Source organism: Eurytemora carolleeae, unplaced genomic scaffold (genome assembly GCF_000591075.1).
Source record: "Eurytemora carolleeae unplaced genomic scaffold, Eaff_2.0 scaffold555, whole genome shotgun sequence".
Taxonomy (NCBI): Eukaryota; Metazoa; Arthropoda; class Copepoda; order Calanoida; family Temoridae; genus Eurytemora; species Eurytemora carolleeae.
In genome coordinates, this window is record NW_019396468.1 from 116,845 (window position 1) to 128,635 (window position 11,791).

Here is an 11,791-nt window from a genome sequence, read left to right on the forward strand (position 1 = left end):
ACAAGTAATATATAAATTATGAAGACGACTTTCGATTTCAATTTTGATTTATATCGAGCTTTTAAACAGAATGGATACACTACAAGCATATAGAAACAAAGAGAAGCTGGCAATTAAATTAAATAAGCTTCACTTTAATTACTTGCAAACTTGTAATTAGAAAAAAGATTATTAACAAACGAAAATTATAAAAATAAAAAGTCGTCTTCATTATTACGATATAATCGCTTACCACCACTTATAATCCCTGTATACAGGGTGTCCCACGAAATATGACAGTTGGTGAATAGTTTTGAATGTTTTCTTCCACATGCTGTATTAGAAATTAAAGACTTTTTGCAGTTTATTTCTTTTAAAAAATTGTTTAACTCGTTTATATTTTACTGTCATATAATAAATGTTATATAGTCTCTTTAGTATCAAACAGATTATCAAATTATGGAAGAAGGCTTTTTAAAATATTCACCAGCTGTCATGTTTCGTGGGACACCCTGTATGTAAAAATGAAGCGAAAAAATATCAATCAAACATTTTTTTACTCTAATTAAGATTTTTTTAACATGAAAAACAAATCAAATTTAAAATATAAGACATGATCTTAAATGAACAGTTTTTGTTATTTCATGTGACTCTCCATTAAAAGAGTGGTTTATCTGATTCACAGTATATGAAAATAAGATATCAACAATATTATCTTTGAAATTTTATTATTTTCACTTGTGATTTCTACAACAATTGTTACTTGAGAAACAATGGAACTATTTGTTACAATGTCACAATTTCTTTTACAGTCCCTTTCAGCAAAGAAAATCGACAAAATCTTACCATAGATAAAGATAGATTGCTCATAAGACGACATTTTTTATCTTGAAAGATATAAATGTACAGAGATGTGTTAAAGATATTCCTATTATATAGATTAACTAGGTCGGTTGTGAACATTGGCTGTTCTTGTGTCATTGAGTACTTGTGGTGTACATTAGTTCTATAGAGAGAAATTTAAGTTAGTTTAGTCCTTCTCATGTCCTTCTTCAGTTTTCGTCAGTACGATATATTGCTCAGTGAAATATTGTTTAAATAGTTCCATTCCCAGAGTTATTTTACACTCTATTATGAAATCCATTAAAACACCAAACCACCCCGCTTATCATTTAAGTACACTTTGACCCCTAGAAGTATGAGTTCGCAGACTGTACAATTGTTGGTGATTTTGCGTACATAAGCTATCTTTGTTTATTTATTTATCTATGTTACTTACTCTTTATCGATCGAAAAAAAGGATACGGTTGTGAATCATACATACCCTTCTTTGTATAGAATGTCAAATCCCATAACTTCTTAAAAAACTTCTTTTTTATAACCTTAGCCAAGCTTTGTTCAAAAAAGAAGAATTTAAACAAAATTAAATGTTAAAACATTTTAAAATGTCGTCGTTGTTAACATGATCAATGGCCTCCTCCTGAAAAAAAATTACGATAGAAAAATTTAATTTTACGAAGATAAGCAAAAAGAAGAAAATTTGATGTTAAGAGGATATTTTAAAACCTTTTTCATTTAGAAATTGAAGTTTCGATAGTTAGATAGGACGAATGAATGGATCTTTTAAAAAAAATTTGTAAATTAAAATTTACAACTTCAGGGTGTTCCAATGACTATTGACCATGGCAGTTAAGTAAAGATTCTATTATTCTATTTTTGGTTTATGCTAAAACAGTTGAAATATTAAAGTATATACTATATTTTGTACATTAAAAATTGAAGAGAAATTTTAATAAATTTCCCCATTAGTTCAGTCAAATTTTATTGTCTAAATGAACTTTTAAATATAGAAATGTAGTGATCTCTGTTTATTTGTTTGGTTTCTCAAATCATATCGTAACTTAAAACCTTTTTGACCAATTTGCCAAAATTTCGATGGCAGAATCTCGTGTTTTGCATGATTTCAAAAGTTCTAGGTTAAGTGGGTTACCTGAGTGCAGCATGTACATTATATATATGTATATAGTACATGAGTGTACTGCATGTATACATGGGATTACCTGAGTACAGCATGTATATTATATTTATGTATACATTTCCTGAGTGTAATGCATGTATACAGGGTTACCTGAGTACATCATGTATATTATATATATGTATATAGTACCTGAGTGTACTGCATGTATACAGGGTTACCTGAGTACAGCATGTATATTAATATATGTATATTACCTGAGTGTACTGCATTTATACCTGAGTACAGCATGTATATTAATATATGTATGTATAGTACCTGAGTGTACTGCATGTATACAGGGTTACCTGAGTACAGCATGTATATTAATATATATATTACCTGAGTGTACTGCATGTATACAGGGGTACCTGAGTACAGCATGTATATTAATATATGTATATATTACCTGAGTGTACTGCATGTATACAGGGTTACCACCAACCCCTACAACTAGACAACCACCCTTCTGCCACAGATCTCCTCTCATGTTACCACCAAGGCCCTAGATAAGTAAATGTGCAATCATTTCATAGAAACAGTTTTCGTATTTTCCATTAATTGTGTTTTTTTATTTTTACTTCTTTCATATTAAACTATTAGATTGTTCTATTAGATGTATCTGTCGGAAAACTCTACATAACATACAGTCCAATTACCATACAGTTACTACTGTATCTCTCCTTCGAACAAAACTAGCAGAAAATAAACAGCCAACTAATTTTGTTATGTTCTTTACTTTTCAGATTAAAATTTAGAAGTGTGATAGCTCTGAGTTCTAGGGGGGCACTGCCCCCTTCCCCCCTAACCCACTGTGTACACCCTTGCTTTCAAGTGATCCTTTAATAAAATTGTAGATAACAGGCCCAAGTGATAAGGGTATCGTAATTAAACCCTTACCAAGATATCCTTGTTTTTCTAATTTAAAATTGTAAAATTTTCACCGAGTCCTCCAACTTTTTTAATGAAAAAAATCAGCAAGTCGCTCTTAAGAGAATTAATTATAAAAAATCCAAGAAACGATCTAAAAGAAATGAATCCCTCTCTCTTTATATGTCAATTGATTTAACGTTTACAGTAAGTTTATAGGGTAATTTGAATTCTTTGAATTCTTGATTTAGAAAATATCTCCGAAAGATAAAATACAATTAAATTGCTGCATATTGGGAAACTCGTCGAATTCCTCAATTACAATTAGATAATCATATTTTTGTCACATTGATTAGAATTAATATTTTTCACTAACATTCTTAGCATTTTTTATTCAAATGCAAAATTAAAAGGTCTAATTTTGGAAAAATAAAAAATACACAAATACTTCTTTCAGTGCATGAATTATAAAATTAATATTTTTTTAGTGAAAAATTAACAACTTATTTAATTAAAATGTTTATAATAAATATTTATATTGATCTTGATAAGAAATAAGAGTGTAGACAAAAATATGTCAAACTCAAATACGGTGGTAAGCGATTATATCACTATAATGAAGACGACTTTTAAAGTAAGTTTGATTGCTAACAAGATTTTTAACGAATTACAAGTTTACACGTAATCAAAGAGAAGCTTTTTTAAATAATAAATTCGCTTTACTTCTATGTTTTTGTGTATCCATGCTGTTTAACAGTATAATTTAAATCAAAATTGAAGTCGTCTTCATTGTATTGGTATAATTGCCTACCCCTGTAGTTAAATAAGATACAAAAGTTTTTCTTCCTAAAATGTGTTATTTTTGCGCAAATAAACTTAACGTCCTTAAGTTTGTTCTAATACAATAATAGTCTTATATCTTCAGAGGGGGGGGGGGGGGTTAACACAAAAAAAATTTTAAATAAAAATCAATTATATACATTATTGCTAAACAGGCTTAATGTTTTTTTCAAAACCCTTTTTCATTTTTTTTTATAGTAAAGACCAAAACCATACACGAGTATTTTAATTAAGCTCTAAATCTTTTTAAACCATATATACGGCTGTACCAAATTGGCTTCCTTTTTTAAGGAACCCCATGGGTACCCTTGGGGTAACATGATATTTTAAAAAAGTGTTTTTAAAATTCCGCGCGCATCGCCGCGGGCACTTCGTCTAGAAATGAATAAAAATAAAACTTGAATAAATCAACCTCGGATATATTCTTGTAAATTGATGTGACAGCTTGAGTTGAGAAAAAAGATCGACCCAGTAGTTCGGAGTATTCCATACTAAATAAATAAATAACATAATTGAATGTAAATGTAAACAATAATTTAAATTTTAATTTAATGTTTGTCAAAAAAATACTATATCTAAAATTTGTATTAGTTATATCTTAACAATTTTAAGATTATATATTTAATTTAAAAACCCGAATTTAACATTCTCATTATGGTATTTTCAAAACTCCATGGGTTGTCATACTTTCATTTTTGGGTTTAGCCCTTCATCATTAATTCATACCTTGCAAAGCCCATTGCTCTGTATGAAGCCTTTGATTCATCAATGAAAAGCTCCCCTGAAAAATAAAAAATTGAAAAATAAAAAATGTACCTTTTATTGCTTTTCTGTTCATCATGTAGTAACCAAATATTTGGAATTTGGAACACGATAAATATACAGTTAGTAACTATGGATTCAAATTTTCCTAGCTGATACTTATACATAGTTGGGTTTTTCTAATTTTAAAAATTTAGATATAATCTGTATTTTAAAATACGGGAACAATCTTTTTCTGCAACTTAACCTCACCTGTAAAATATCCTTTCTCAACAAAATCCTGAAGCCCTAATTTTTCTACCCCCACCCCGATAAGCCTGAAAAAAAGCAAATGATATCTATTATAAGTTCAAATTGGATAAAATTATAAATTATGGATGATAAAGAAGAATTTGAAATGTATACTTAATGTTGTTGTTGTGTAGCTGCGCTTGTATCTTGGAGATTTCAGCGGCAGCTACTCTACAATAAGGTCATCCAAACCTAGAACAAGGACGACCTTAAACTAACATTCAATGCAGTAAAACCCATAAAACTATGAAATTAAAAGACGACTGTTAAACTTCAAGTTATAGTTTTAAATATTCCCATAAACATAAAACGTGACACAATTGTGAAGTGTACACAGAATACAGACGCATTTATCTAATTAATATGATTTTTAAGCTACATGTTAAAACTGTTTTCCTTTTAACATGAAATTCCTATATAGTTCTTTAAATGTCGTCTTTTAATTACATAGTTTTATTCGCCCAACTGTATTGTGATACATGGTAATGATAAATTAGGGTTAAGTTAATTCTTTGATTAAAATGTAAAATAAAGCTGGCGGATGACTAAAGTTAAGTTTATCCTTTGATTAAAATATACAATAAAGCTGGCAGATGAACTAGGGTGAAGTTAAACCTTTGATTTGAATAAAGAATAAAGCTGGCGGATGTACTAAAGTTAAGTTAATCCTTTGATTAAAATAGACAATAAAGCTGGCTGATGAACTAGGATCAAGTTAATCCTTTGATTAAAATAGACAATAAAGCTGGCGGATGAACTAGGGTTAAGTTAATCCTTTGATTAGAAAAGACAATAAAGCTAGCGGATGAACTAGGGTTAAGTTAATCCTTTGATTAAAATAGACAATAAAGCTAGCTGATGAACTAGGGTTAAGTTAATTCCTTTTGATTAAAAAAAAATAATAAAGCTGACGGATGAACTAAAGTTAAGTTAATCCTTCGATTAAAATAGACAATAAAGCTGGCGAATGAACTAAAGTTAAGTTAATCCTTTGATTGAAATAGACAATAAAGCTGGCGAATGAACTAGGGTTAAGTGAATCCTTTGATTAAAATAGACAATAAAGCTGGCGAATGAACTAGGGTTAAGTGAATCCTTTGATTAAAATAGACAATAAAGCTGGCGGATTAACTAAAGTTAAGTTAATTCTTTAATTAAAATATACAATAAAGCTGGCGGATGAACTAGGATTAAGTTAATCCTTTGATTAAAATAGACAATAAAGCTAGCGGATGGACTAGAGTTAAGTTAATCCTTTGATTAAAATAGACAATAAAGCTAGCTGATGAACTAGAGTTAAGATAATCCTTTGTTTAAAATAGACAATAAAGCTGGCGGATGAATTAGGGTTGAGTTAATCCTTTGATTAAAATAGACAATAAAGCTAGCTGATGAACTAGAGTTAAGATAATCCTTTGTTTAAAATAGACAATAAAGCTGGCGGATGAATTAGGGTTGAGTTAATCCTTTGATTAAAATAGACAATAAAGCTGGCGAATGAACTAGGGTTTAGTTAATCCCTTGATTAAAATAGAGTTCTCGTCGTATGAATCAATACAATGAAGATGACCTTACAGTTTAATTTTGATTTCTCCAAAAATCTTTCAATGAGCACAACTTCTTTTTTAAAAAAGATCTTGTTAAAAATAAAAAATTTGTCTTCATTGAATTTATATAAATGCCAACCACTTATATTCTTTATTTAAAATACTGACCTCCTGAACCAAACAATAACACAAGGACTGGTCCTCCATAAATCTGAAAACTTCACCTAGAAGGACATGAATAATATGAGTATTTTACTGAGATGTCAAAATGAAAATTTCTATTCAAACAATCTTTTCATTTAAAATGTAATTTACATTATAAGGAGAACTTTTCATTTCTGAAGATTTAAAATTTATTGAAGATTTTTGGTTGCATAATTTTCAAAAATCAATATTAGACTTTTTTGTTAAAAAAAAATTGTCGGAATTGTTTTTCTATGTTTCTAGGGGAAAATATTTTTGAATTTTGAAAAAAGAATTTCACTGCACCTGTATAGTGTGTACATTTGGCTTGTTGGCGTGTCTTTTTGTATTCACGAAACGTCAACGAAACGGATAAATAGATCGGAACAAATTTTTTTGTGGTTTTCACCTGACCCTCGAGAAGGTTAATGGCAGGTCGAAATTGAAGAGTTTTGACATGAAATAAAATGCAATTTAAGTTGAGTTCAAAAATAGTTATTACCTTCTCGCCAGTTCTCACTTTTTCCACCGCTATGTCCCCAATTAACTGAAAAAAGAACCAAAGTAATCAATAATGTTTTACTTTAAAAATTATTTTAATTATCTACCGTTGGATAATTAGCCATTCTATAATGATTTCTGAAAAATGATTCAAATTCAATATAACGAATATTAAAATATTAAATATATTTACGTATTCTTATGCAAACAACAGAGGTTATAGAGAAGATCATGAATATTAGGATAGAAAATACAAATAGACTTTTAAAGGAACTGTGAGCGTAATTTCAAGTGACCCTTCATACAAAGATGGCAATGCCCGATTCACAATGGTAACCTTTAGAGCTTTGGCTGTAAATTAAATATCAATGTTTTTATTTATGTAAACTTTTTATTTTCATTTGCGGTTTCTTCGAGAAAATGACTTGTGCATTTCTTGCTTATAAGAATTAAAAGCAATAAAAGTACCGTTGTAAAGCGAGTTTTACCATTTTTGCACGGAAGGTCACTTGAATTTACGCTTAAAGTCCCTTTAACTATACATATACGCAGTGCGAGGGTTTCAGATTAACTAGATTATAGTAAACATTATCTTGAAGCTGGAGTGAACACTGGGCAAAGAAGACACACAGGGAATTTATATCTGATTACAAACAAAACTGTACTGCAGCTAGTTGATATTCCTAACAGAAATTTGCAGTACACTTTTTTTCAGTATAGATAAGTAAATAATTGGGGGGTTCCTGGTATATCTTTCTTGAGTGTGGGGTTTGTTTAGTACAAATTTAGGGTACGTTTACATCAAAGTGAATAAATACTAAAGTGGAACAGACTAAGGAAACGACGACAGGTTGGGCCATAAGGTTTTATTTGGTTTGGAAATAATTTCATGAAAAGATTTCAATATATACATATTTCTAAATACTTGGGACATAAAATGTCGTCATCCAACTATGAGTTTGGTCCACTTTAGTATTTATTCACTTTGCGTTTACATACGAATGATAGATTACGAAATCAGCTCTTTTCAAAACCAATGGAGTCGATTATTTAAAATCTCGCAGCGGCCCTAATTAATGGTAAATCCCAACTACGGTTTCCCAAATAAATTATAAATCTATTAAGGGTTTTCAGTGAACGAAAACTTTAGCATTTTTTTCGCGAAAATTAATTCAGCGAAAAAAAGCACTACATGGAATTTTGTGAGAAAAACGAAAATGTGAACGTGGAATGCCAAAATGACCACATTTTGTCTAAAAACCTTTTTTTGAAACATGTCCTTCCTGATTTATCAATTTTTGGATAGAGCTGGGCAAAGTTCCGTTAACGAAACGGAGGTTTTTGAAAGAAAACGGAAGAGTCTGTTAACGAATAACAAAAACCGTTAATTTTTAATTGTTTACAACACGAAGTAACCTCTTATGAAAAAAATAACGGTTGAACACAATAAAAAGAAAGATTATTTTTCTTAAACGGCAATTATATTTTTTCTGCTAAAAATTGCAGTGAACTTTAAATGCCATTAATTCTGTATTAACAACAACCGTTAACGCCTGGAGCCGATATCGGTTGTTGGAAATTTTAACGCCGTTAATAAAATTGGGCTCGTTAACTAACGGTATCATTAAAAAACGGAAAATATCGTTAAAGAAACTAAATTTTGTTCTTACCCTCTAAAAATAACGACTAACTGAGATTTTGTCTTTAAAACTGTTGAAATAACCGCTTACGAAACGGCTTGAAAACACTGGAACGTACCCAGCAATATTGCTGGATATTAATTCTATGTATATTGATTGATTCACATGTGAATAAGACGTGACATACAGGGTGTCCCACGAAACATGACAGTATGCAGGACGACTTGAATGTCGTCTTGATTTTTGATATAATTTGCTGCGTTTATTTGTCAACCTAATTTTAGAAGTAAATTTATAGAGATAATAATCACAAAATTTCCCTTGTCCTGCCATTTCCAAAATGTGGTCTGCCTTTTTTGTGCTTTCAATATTGCCCGAGATATGAAGAATTTCGTTCAGATTTCGACAATTTTGCTTTTATTTAACAAAATTGAAATCTGAACCAAACTCTTTATATCTCCGGTAATATTGAAAGCACAAAAAACGCAGACCACTTTTTGGAAATGCCAGGGCTATGAGAATTATGTGATAATTGTTTCAAGAATCATACATGTTAAAGTAGATAGACGACTAAATGTCAAAAATAAATTCAAATACTAAAGACGACTTTCAAGTCGTCTTCCTATTGTCATGTTTCGTGGGACACCCTGTAGGTATCTTATTATCATTTTATTGTATCTTGCAGAGACTACAGATTTATTATCAGGCGATCTTGAATTTATAATATCATTATTGTAAACAACACAAACTTGTCCGGAGGGTGTAGGGAGGGGGCGTGGGGGGGGTGTTAGTATTATAGGAAGCCTTTTTTTGTTAGAACAATCTTATATATTACATAAAAAATAAGTCTAAAAGAATGTAAAACGCAAATTTTCATGTAAATTGACTAATATTTTAAACCAGAAAGCAAATGACAACATAAGAAAAATATTTTCAATGACCTTTTTTCTAGATTTATTAGGTAAATCTAGTATTTTTTGTTTGAACCAAATCTTATTCATATACATGTGTATCAAAAAATTCTTTACAAGAGGGATATGAGTTTGAGAAATTACTGGAGGTTGGTTCTAGCACAAAGGCCCAAACTGCTAGGAAAAATTACTTAAAATATTAAGACTAGGCAGACTTTATGTCGTCACGACGCCTTGACCACATTCACCCTTTTTTAAAACACTTAAATGTACATTTTAGAAATTTACTATTTTTCAGGTTCAATTTTATGAAGTATTTGGCAAAAAAAAATCGGTTTTAACTCTCACTTTCTAGTCTTGAAGCTTGGCTTATCATGTGTGTGTGTATCAATCTAGCCAAAAAAATGTTGATTTTTTAATTTAAAAAATCTATCTATTTTCACAAAAAAAATCCGCAAACTTGAGTTTTACAATTCCAAAAAAAAATGGTCACATAAAAAGCAACAAATAAACGGTATACATTGTTGGCAGAAGAGGGCTGTGCAGGCGCAGAGCCCTGAAAGCTTAGCCCCCCCCCCCCCCCNTAATGAAAAAAAAACGTTAACAGATGATTTTAATTTTCATAAATTATAATTATAATATCTTTGACTGAAGCTTAATTCACGTATTATAACAACTGGGTGTTAAATCCTTAAAGCTAGTGTTCCAAAAAGCATATATTGTTATATTTTAGACTTATGCAGGGGTGTGTACTGTAATTTTTCCAAGGGTAGTGTGTACAAAACTGCTCATCACTAAACTCCTAATCACAAAACGCCCAATTACAAAATGTCCAGTGCAACAAAACGACAAAAATCCGAAAAATAACGCCCAAATTTTTAAAAACCGTCCAAAACTGAAAACGATTAAAATGACAAAACTTTGAGATTTAAAAACCTACCGTGAAACCTATAAAACTGTGGAATAGATACCGCCATATCTGGAACACTTGATTTAGGTTTGTACTTACACATTATTTAGCATCAACAAGGAAAGAAACATTTTTATTGGATTTTAACGAAAACAGAAAACTGTTCTGTCATGCCTTTGTTCCGTGAGATTCCATTCAACTGCCTTTTTTTGCAAAAAAAATTTGGACTTTTTGTAACATTGGTGTTTGGTAACATTGGCGTTTTGAAAATAGGCGTTTTGTTTACTTGGGCCTTTGGTTGACGAGGCATAAGAGCTATTCAGTTCAAAGTGTTAACTATTTAATCGTGATGTAGTGATTTATCAGTCTTTAAAAGGATTTGCAAAATCAAAGATGTGTTTCAAGAAAAAAATTTTAAAAATCATGACGAAAAATAGAAGTTTTGACAAAAGTCAATCCAGACACGACTTTATCTGTATCGATTTCCGATCTAGTTTTATCTTTCAAGAAGAGAGTGATTCAGGACGCTTCTCGTTTGCTAACTAAGAAGAATTACTTTCTCACTGTAGTGAAGTCAATTCCAACTAAACGTATTTGGGGTTCTATGTTACAAGTTAAAGTTAATCACGTAATTACAAGTTTTACGTCATTATATTTACATCGTAATTTAGCTAATCATGTTACGTAGTTAACTAAGCGCAGTTAATATTAATCAAGATATGGATTTTACGGTGCTATTTACAAACTTTGATGTACAACGTAGTTCAGGTTTACAGATATAGTATTTTTAAAATATATAGATAAAAGATATAATGTTACACTATATTTACACAAAAGTGAACAGGGTACTGTTGTGAATGATATTCTTTGAATAAAGGCTCATTAGAAATATTATTAAATTATATTTTATTTTCCATTTAAAGCTGGATTTCCAAGTAAGAACAAAATCAAATATATATAAATAAATTTAAAGTTTTAATGAATTTATTCCAAGGATACTTCCAGGCCAGTCATGTAATCAAATTCTATCCTTAATTACAGCAAAACAATTGTTTGTAAAATTGATAAAATCTAAATGATATTTATCTGTTCTTCGGCATATCGAGTCACACATAAAACTAACATACAACGAGTGTATCCTGTCTGTATTGGAATATTTTTAATCATATCTTGATATCTCGTTCAAAATCCGTCAAAAATAGCATAAAAGCCTTAAGCCCTTAGATATTTAGAATAAAAAGCCCAGCAAACAGATATGAAATAGTAAATACGAAAAATCTACATTTAATGGTTAAAATGGTGTCTAAAGTTAAGACTCACTACACTTTTGACCAGGACCTTTA

At 30.2% G+C, this 11,791-nt stretch overlaps 2 long non-coding RNA genes across 2 annotated transcripts; both read right to left on the reverse strand.

Annotated features, from left to right (window-relative positions):
* Positions 1–1,226: 1,226 nt before the first annotated feature.
* Positions 1,227–2,365, reverse strand: LOC111703850 (uncharacterized). The gene is made up of 2 exons (XR_002765699.1): positions 2,336–2,365; positions 1,227–1,459 (listed from the first exon to the last, which is right to left on the reverse strand). It is a non-coding gene; the product is annotated as an uncharacterized LOC111703850 (long non-coding RNA).
* A 1,750-nt stretch (positions 2,366–4,115) lies between these two features.
* On the reverse strand, positions 4,116–7,170 carry LOC111703849 (uncharacterized). The gene is made up of 7 exons (XR_002765698.1): positions 7,095–7,170; positions 6,989–7,033; positions 6,472–6,527; positions 4,871–4,948; positions 4,718–4,782; positions 4,430–4,484; positions 4,116–4,194 (listed from the first exon to the last, which is right to left on the reverse strand). It is a non-coding gene; the product is annotated as an uncharacterized LOC111703849 (long non-coding RNA).
* Positions 7,171–11,791: the final 4,621 nt, after the last annotated feature.